Consider the following 9530-nt stretch of genomic DNA (forward strand, 5'->3'; position numbering starts at 1 on the left):
GTTCCCTGTTCCTGCTACACGCAGCTCGGGCTTAGTATCCATGTTATTTGCTCAGAGAATGAGCTGGGGATCACCCCCTTTCTCCATGTTCTGACATTATTTATTACTTGCTCCTTTTCTGCCTATTTGGTAAAATTCTCAGCAAAGCCGTGTGGGGCTGGATTTTTCTTTAGAAAAAAGAAAGTGGGTTGGTTGGATGGTGTGTAGATTTTTGTTTGTTTAATTCTTTCACTTGCTGTTTCTTTCTCTGACATAGGGCTATTTCATGTTTCTGCTTTTTTCTTGTGGGACAAGCTGATGACATTGGAGGCAGAGCCGGGCAGGCGAGCGGGGCCCGGGGTATGCAGGAGAAGCACGCGTGTCGGGGAAAAGCAACACTTGATGTGCTTTGAAATTTTGTAATCCAGATAACACCAAATTTGGAGACAGAAAAAACTGCAGTTACTGAAAATGTCTACCTTGATATTAATTCTCCATCTATAACTTAATCCTGAAGATGTCCCTGGAAAGGTTATAACATTATTAGCTCCTGGCCTGGCACCTTGATCCCTGCTATTTCAGCCTGGAGCAGAAGTTTCACTGCTGCGTGGTAGAGTCTTTAAAAATAGTGTTTCTCACAGACGTGCTTGACAGTAGCTACAAAATCTGTACCAGCGTAACCAAGCTCCCGGAGACCCGCGGGGAGGGCGTGTGAGTCAGGAATCAGCCATTCTCTGTGTCGCTATTTCCATTTCTCTTTAGATAAAAGTTTATGCGTCTCATGAAGTCAGTCCCCATGCAAACGCTCACACTTCACCTGCAGGGTGCGCTGCAGTCGTCGGGACACAGGCCCCCGGGGTAGCTGCCGGATCAGACCAACCTCCCGGACCCAGCGCTGAGCGCCTCCCCGCCCGGGGTCCACCTGCGCGGTGGGCAGCGCTCTGAGCTCAGGAGGCCGGGCGTCTGGGGGATGACGTGTCTGTGAGGAGGCTGAGCCATTGAAAGGCGAGCCTGGACCCAGTGAGGGGAACCAGGTGCTTCTCAAAACCTGCACCAGCTGGAAATGACTAATCCGATCACACGTGGAATTCGGAACTGGGCCTCCTTAGGGCGTCCCAGGTGGCTCCGCGGTGAAGAATCCGCCTGCCAATGCAGGGGACACGGGTTCGATCCCTGGGTGGGAAGATCCCCTGGAGAAGGAAATGGCAACCTGCTCCAGTATTCTCGCCTGGAGAATCCCCTGGACAGAGGAGCCTGGCGGGCTGCAGTCCATGGGGCCACAAAGGGCGGGACGCGACTGAGCGTCAACAGCAGAGTCCCCTTAGTGTGGACCCAGGGGCTCGTTCCTGCCCTGGTCCTGAGGAGCGTTTGCATCCTCTCCTGTGGCTCCTGGCTCTGTGCTGAGGAATAGAAATATCACGACACCAAAGGCACGATCCACGAGCAAAATCATTGATAAGCTGGCCGTCATTAAAATTAAACACTTCTGCTCTGCGACAACGTCAAGAGAATGAGAAGACCATGTCTCCTGTCACAGACAGGAGAAAACACTGCAAAGACACACCTGATGAAGAACTGGTATTCAAAATACACAGCAGATTCTTAAAGATTTACAATGAAAAACAAGCAACCCCGTTAAAAAGTGGGCGGGGAATCAGAACAGACTCCTCACCAAAGAAGACACGCAGACGGCAGATAGTCATATTAAAAGATGCTCCACACCCTATGTCATCAGGGAAATGCAAATAAGAATGACAATGAGACACTTCTACACACTTATTTGCTGTGGTTCAGCCGCTCAGTCGTGGCTGACTCTTTGCGACCCCATGGACTGCAGCACGCCAGGCCTCCCTGTCCTTAACTATCTCTCAGAGTCTACTCAAACTCATGTCCATTGAGTCAGTGATGCCATCCAACCATCTCATCCTCTGTCGTCCCCTTCTCCTCCTGCCCTCAATCTTTCCCAGCATCAGGGTCTTTCCCAATGAGCCAGCTCTTCGCATCAGGTGGACTGGAGCCCACACACCTGTGAAATGGCAAGCACCCGGACACCGGCAACGCCACACGCTGGCGAGGACGCGGAGCAGTGGGACCCCGCGTCGCCGCCGGGAGGGGCGCAGCAGTGTGGCCCCTGGGAAAACAGTTTGGTGTTTTCTACAAAACTTCGCACTCTTGCATATAGTCCAGCAATCACCCTCTTGGGAATTTACCCAAAGGAGTTGAAAACTTAAGTTCACGCAAACACCTGCACGTGGACATTCATGCAGCTTCACTCATAACTGCCAGCCTTGGGGGCAGCAAGGTGAGTGGTGAACAAACTGGATCCATCCAGGCAACGCTATTAACCAGCGCTTCTCGGACTGAGCTCTGGAGTCGTGACAAGACGTGGAAGAACCTTAACTGTGGCCGGTCTGAAAGGGCCACAGGCCAGGCGAGTCCATCTCTGCTATGCTCTAGAACAGGCTCAGCGACCGACATGGTCAGCAGGCCCGAGGGCACCTCCATCCTCTCAGGTTCCTTTTGTGGCTCCCAAGGGGACCGTCCAGGGCCCTACCGAGATCCGTGAGGCCCAAGGGACACGGTCTCTGCATTCCTGCCGCTCTCATTCTCCCCAGGGCATCCTGAGCCCCGCGGCCACCTGGTGAGACAACAGAAGAGACCCGAACTGACTTCTAGATTTTGTGACAAATTAACATGGAGTTACAACAACCTGGTTATGGTCTCTCGGCATCCATGGGTCAGAGGTCTGCTGTGGCTGGGCTCTCTGCTCAGGTATCCCAGCCTGAAGCCAGGTGGTGTCCTGGCTGGGGTCGCGTATGGGCCCTTCCAGGGTCCTCCTCCCAGTAATTCAGGTCCCGCGGCTGTGGGAGCAAGGCCCCCAGTGACCAAAGGCCACCGGCTGCGTCCAGGCTGGCGGCAGCTCCGCCCCTTGTGAATTGCTCCCAGCTGGGCCAGGGACTCAGAACCGTCTCCTGGGGCTGTGGTCGGGTGAGGGGCCCACGTCTCCAGACACCCCAACAAGGCCCCCGACGAGGATGATGCCCAGCCGTTCGCCCCTCAGTGTCGGGCCTGGGGTCCTGCTCAGGACAACGTGGGGGGCAATGGGGGGGCAGCCGTGCGAGCCTGGGCAGATGCACGCTGTCCCTGACGGCCTCCACCCCGAGCCCAGGTCGGCAGCTGTGTCCCGGGAGCCAGCGAGGGGCCCTTCAGGGGGGTCAGGGGAAGCACGAGAGATGGGGACCCTCCTGGGTTCCCGGGGGGCCCAGCATCATCCCAGGGCTCCTTGTGAGGGGGGCGGGGTTCAGCGCCAGAGAAGACGTGATGGCTTGGGGGCCCCTGAGCTGAGGCCGGGGTTCTGGGGGCTGGGAGGCTGAGCGTCCAGCAGGGCTCGTCCGCCGGCTGCAGGCCTGGGCCCCTGGACCCCTGCAGGGCCTCATCCTCCATGCTGGGGGCCCAGTGGCAGCGCCCCAGCCCCGGGGCAGGGCCCTCCTCGGGAAGCAGCGGGAAGAGCCGTGTCCCTGCGGGGACACAGGGAGGCTCTGCTGGGCTGCCCGCCGTCCGCGGGTGCTGGGCTGACAGTGGTCCATGCCGCCCGCCTCCGTGAACCCACGAGGGAGCAGTTCTGCTGTCAGAGACGCAGCTTTGAAACCAAGGGACCAAGGACGTTAGACCCAGGAGGCCTGCACGCCCCTCGGTCCAGCCACCACCTGCAGCGTCACCTCCAGGTGACGAGCCCACGGCCGGGTGCGGCGTCCTGGAGGGATGAGAAAGGGCAGCGGCCACTTCCTCCCCTCTGGCCTGGCCAAGCGGCTCCCCCACCCCCAGCCCTGCCCCCTCACCTGCCCCCTGCCCCCCTCACCTCTCCCCTGACCCCTCCCCTGCCCCCCCTTCCCTGCCCCCCTCACCTCTCCCCTGCCCCTCCTACCTCTCCCCTGCCCCCCCACCTCTCCCCTGCCCCCTCACCTGCCCCCTGCCTCCTCACCTCTCCCCTGCCTCCTCACCTCTCCCCTGCCCCCTCACCTCTCCCCTGCCCCCCTCACCTCTCCCCTGACCCCCCACCTCTCCCCTGCCTCCTCACCTCTCCCCTGCCCCCTCACCTGCCCCCTGCCTCCTCACCTCTCCCCTGCCCCCCCACCTCTCCCCTGCCCCCCTCACCTGCCCCTCCTACCTCTCCCCTGCCCCCTCACCTGCCCCCCTGCCCCCCTCACCTGCCCCCCTCACCTGCCCCCTGCCCCCTCACCCCTCCCCTGCCCCCTCACCTCTCCCCTGCCCCCCCACCTGCCCCTCTGCCCCCCTCACCTCTCCCCTGCCCCCCCACCTCTCCCCTGCCCCCCCCGCCCCCTGCCCCCCTCACCTGCCCCCTGCCCCCTCACCCCTCCCCTGCCCCCTCACCTCTCCCCTGCCCCCCCACCTGCCCCTCTGCCCCCCTCACCTCTCCCCTGCCCCCCCACCTCTCCCCTGCCCCCCTCACCTCTCCCCTGCCCCCTCACCTGTCCCCTGCCCCCTCACCTGCCCCCTGCCTCCTCACCTCTCCCCTGCCCCCTCACCTCTCCCCTGCCCCCTCACCGGCCTGGCCCCCAGACAAGTCCCATCTATTCCAAGGTGAGCGCTGAGAACCGAGCTGTATCACAAGCCACCTGCTCCCTTCCCTCTGGCTAGAAATCTCGCGCCCACTAAGAGGGTAATTACCATAATATCTTTGCAGTTCATCTCATAATTACAAAGATAATGACAGTTTAAGACACATTATTTGAAAACGTTAACCCTTCAGACTGACTAAGGAGCTGAGCGCCAAGCACCCCACCCTGGTAGACCTACTCATTCTGTTTCAGCCGCTGCTGGCAGAGGCAGGGGCCCCGAGCGCCACTCCCAAGGGGGCCACACCCCTCGTGGAGCAGCCTGAGTGATGGCTGAGGCCGGAGCACAGAAGGACTTTGAAATGCAAGCTGTGCTGTTGTGGAGGAGGGGTCCTGGAGCAGCAGGTGGTGGGCACCGGGGCAAAACCCACCCTCCAGACCCACCCTCCCCACCAGCACGGACGGGACAGCGCAGGGGCTAGAATGAAACGCAGTCCACCTTTCCATTAAAATTAGTGAAAGCATGTCTTTTACTTCATGGTGTTTTAATTGGTGTCAGTTTCAGGGATGAATTAGTGGCAGTCATAAAGGCACAAGAAGTTGCTGAGAGGTTGGCGGAGGCCGGAGCCCGGCGCACGTGAGCCTCGGTTCACCCAGGATCTGGTTCCGGGCGGAGGCCCTGAGCCTGGGTCTGGCGGTCTTGGATTCCAGAGCGGGGGTGGGGGCATGCACAGCCCCGGGGAACCTGGCTTCCGCCCCAGCCCACGGCTGCAGCAAGTCGCAGACGAACACCGGGAGGCCCTGCCTGGTGACGCTCTGCCTTGACCGGCCCAGTCCTCCCAGAATCCGTCTGTCTGCAGACACTGCTCTTCACGGGCACTTTACATCCTCAGAGAAGGGATTCCGGGGGTCTGAGGACCCAGGAGGAAGTCAAGACTCGATGGCCCGGGACTCTCTCTCCCCAGGGACTCCCCACCTCCTCTGGAACACCCCATCTCCCCAGTATGGGCTGAGGCAGAAGGGAGAGGGGAGGGGTCAGATGCTGGGAACCTTCCCACGAGGGTCCCCGGGGCCAGAAGGAGGACCCGGGCCCCACGGCGAGCGCAGAGGAAGGTCATCAACAGAACACACAGAAGCAGGCGGGCAGGGAGCCGGCTGGCTGCCAGGCGGGAGGGCGGCCCGGAGCTCCGGGGCGGGCGGAGCCCAGATGGGGCTGTCACAGCGGTCAGGAGGGCCCCGGGGCCTCGGGGAGAAATCGTGCCCAAAAGGTGACTTTAAGAAGTGTGTTCTTGGCTTTGGAAAAAGAGAGACGCCAGCAGATTGCTCTGGTCCCCTGTCTCTTCAGACATGAAGGAGACACGAAATGTGCAAAATGTTCTGGAAAAAAGACCGGTCAGAGTCAGATGCAGAGTCATCACGGGCCTCAGCCAGGAAAGCTGGGGCCGGCAGCTCCTCCTGACGGCACCCCCCCAGGGACCCCCAAGAGCCCGGAGGACTGAGGTTCCCAGGATGGCAGGGGGGGCTGGCAAGTTAGGGACGGTCCGGACAGGATGCCAGGAGCTGGCAGGGACATCGGAGCCAGACACGGCCCGCCGTCACCACAGCAGCTGCAGGGCCCCATGAGGCCGCCTTCCTCCCGGACGAGGACACGGGGAGGGTGACTCGGGAGGGCACCTCCGAGGCGCAAGCCCTTCCCCAAGCACAGGGCTCGCCAGGACACGCCGACCTTCAGTCCTAGGGGCCACCCATGCAACACACACCGGCCACCCAGCACTGCCGGGAGCCACCACCTGGGAGGTTTAGTAAACATCCAAGCGTAATTTTCCATTAACATTTCCGACTTTGGCATCTTCAGGAGAGTGGGAGTTGATTTTGGTTCAACATCCTGTGGGGAAATTAGTTCATTTTGCTAAAGTATCTTAATAATTACAGTGACATCAAGGTTAATTGCTTAATCTGGACTGCCACCGTGCAGGCCGCCAAATTCCCCGCGCAATCTGCGCTATAATTAGTGCCAGGGCCGCCGCATTTAGACGCCGTTTTCACTGGAGCAGCAGAATCAGCAAGGTGATCCGCAGGCGTGACCCAGAGGACTCCCGGGGCAGGTGCGCATCGCATCCTCGAGGCCGCGTGGCCTGAGCTCCGAGGGCGATGGACCGGGCTCTGCAGGTCGCGGAAAGTGCCAGAACGGCATTCCCGTCCCCCCACCGGAGCAGGACGGGACCCCCAACCTGAGCGCGAAGGGACCCCCACGTCCCTTTTCAGGCTGTTCCTCCTCGGCCTCGGGGCGGTTTGGGAGTGGGGCACGATGACCTGAGGACTCCTGCTGACCGCGATCACAGACGGGCCGGGATGGAGAGGCCGCTGTGAGACGCAAGCCACAGGCGGAGCCGCGGTGACCCCCCACCGTTATCCCAGACCCCCAACGGAACGGCGCAATGGGACTCGCCACCTCCGCCCCCAGCCCCACCCCGGACGCAGGCGACCTGGGGCTTCAGGGTGAAGGGGGCGTGCCCACCGCGGGGCCCCAAATCACCCACCCCTGGGAGGGCCTGGCGCCCGCCTCCCGAGCCGGGACCTGCCCTCAGCAGCTGCGCTCTCTCGGGCCCGGCCCACAGGGGCAGAGGGTAGACCGGGTGCGCGTCCCCACAGCCCGTGGCTAACTTCCCGGTGCAGACCCTCGAGGCGAGGTTCACCCGCGAGCTTTGTCCTTCCGCCCCTTCCTCCACCCCACCGGGAGCGCCCGCTGCGAGGCTGTGACGGAAGGCGGCCGTCCCACTCCCCGGGGGCCCCCAGCGCTGGTCCTGCCGTCTCGGGCCCCCGCACCCCCTCCTGGGATCGCACATCCCTGCAGGCGGCACCGCCCCCACGACCAGCCGTGCTCCTGGACACCTCCCGGCACCCTCCCGCGACCCTACCTGCCCCAAAATCTTTGCAGAGTCCAACTTTTCGGTAAAATACAGCTGTGTTGTTATATGTATAACGTCCTCAGAGCTTGAAATAGAAGTGAAAGGTAGTGTCCGTTTCACCCCACCCCTGAGAACAGTAAAAAGCTCCACCTCTTGGGTCCTTGGAGGCTCACACACGTAGTCAGGAGGCCCCATCATCAGAATCCACCTGACTAAGCTTTTCCAGCTGAAGAGTCCAGAAGACACGCGTTCTCCCCAGGAGGGAAGAGCCAATGGCCTCCTGCCCAGGGGGCTTCAGGCGTTGGGGTACTGGGCGGTTCCCATGCCCTTGACGAGGAGCCACGTTAAGCTGTCACCAGCAGAGCCCGCCGGGCACCGGGGGGTGGCCAGGGGCAAGGTTCCTGGGCCCATCCGTCCACTCCATTCCTCCCGGGCCGCAGACCCTCTGTGTACCTCTGACAGCTTTCCTCGGGACTGCTGGTCTTTCTCTTACTCATTTTTAGGAGATCTTGACATATTTCAGAGGCCGTGCTGCCTTCTCTCCAAAGACAGCTGCCTTCACTCTCTCCCCTCGAGCTCCAGCTGGCTGGCCGGTGACCAGCAGGACGTGGGGAGCCCAGGGCGACAGCCTCCATGTTCTACCCTTGGGGCCCCAAGCCCCCATCTGGGAGCAACCCCAGCCTCTCGCTGATCCCTGCTGACTCGCAGGACAGAAAGTGGCTGTTCCAAAGGCCCTGTGAATCTGAGCAAACCCCGGGAGACAGTGAGGGATGGGGGAGCCTGGCGTGCAGCCATCCACGGAGGCGCAAAGAGCTGGACGCGACTGAGCGACTGAACAGCGGCAGCAAAGGCCGGCGCTTCGTCACACCCCTGCCGCGGCTGCTGCTGCTGCTGAGTCGCTGTGGTCGTGTCCGACTCCGTGCGACCCCATAGACGGCAGCCCACCATCCCGTCCCTGGGATTCTCCAGGCAAGAACACTGGAGTGGGCTGCCATTTCCTTCTCCATGTTACACACCTACATGCCGCCAAATCAGACTGAACCTCGTGGGGCAGACGTGTGGCAAATACCTTCCCTCATTTTTTCCTTTTCATGTCAAGTTCCTGATGCTGTTTTGGGATGAAGCAGTTTCTCACTTTCAATGACGTCACTTAGTTTTATCAGGGCCTTTCCTTATTGCTTATGTTATTTGTGTTCTGATTGGAAAATCTGTCATCACTTCAAAGACATGAAGCTTTTCTGCTATCCTTTAATTCTTACAGTTTTATTTTCAGTTAACCTCATAATCCTCCTGGAACTTATTTGGTGTGTGATGTGAGGTAGGGGTCCAGCTGGATGTTTTTCCTTATAAATGATCGGCGCTCTCAGAGCACTTGCTGAATCACCCATCTATCCCCTCTGCTCTGTGAGGCGGAATAAGAGGATTCATCTCCTCTGCTTCAGTGTTTCAAATGTCTGCTCACAAATCATGTTCAGCGTTTTCTTCTCCTTTCCTGCATTATTTTGAAGGATTGAAAATTTTCTGCATTATATTTTTTCTATGCTTTGAATTTGAACTCACACACTTTCTACTTTTTAAATGGTGATTCTTTAAACGTTGTTGTTCTTTGTTCAGTGGCCAAGTCGTGTCCAACTCTCTGCAACTCCACGGACGGCAGCACGTCAGGCTTCCCTCTCCCTCACCATCTCCCAGAGTTTGCCCAAGTTCATGTCCATTGAATCAGTGACGCCATCTGACCATCTCATCCTCTGTCGTCCCCTTCTCCTCCCGCCCTCAATCTTTCCCAGCATCAGGATCTTTCCCAAAGAGTTGGCTTTTCGCATCAGGTGGCTAAAGTATTGAGGCTTCAGCTTCAGTATCAGTCATTCCAAAGTGTATTCAGGGTTGATTTCCTTTAAGATTGACTGGTTTCATCTCCTGGCTTTCCAAGGGACTCTCAAAGTTCTTCTCTAGTACCACAGTTTGAAAGCATCAATTCTTTGGTGCTCTGCCTTCTTTATATTTATAAATGTTACCTTGCACATGTAACAAACTATAATTTTAATTAGCAACTTTATCATGTTCC

Source organism: Muntiacus reevesi, chromosome 1, assembly GCF_963930625.1.
Source record: "Muntiacus reevesi chromosome 1, mMunRee1.1, whole genome shotgun sequence".
Taxonomy (NCBI): domain Eukaryota; kingdom Metazoa; phylum Chordata; class Mammalia; order Artiodactyla; family Cervidae; genus Muntiacus; species Muntiacus reevesi.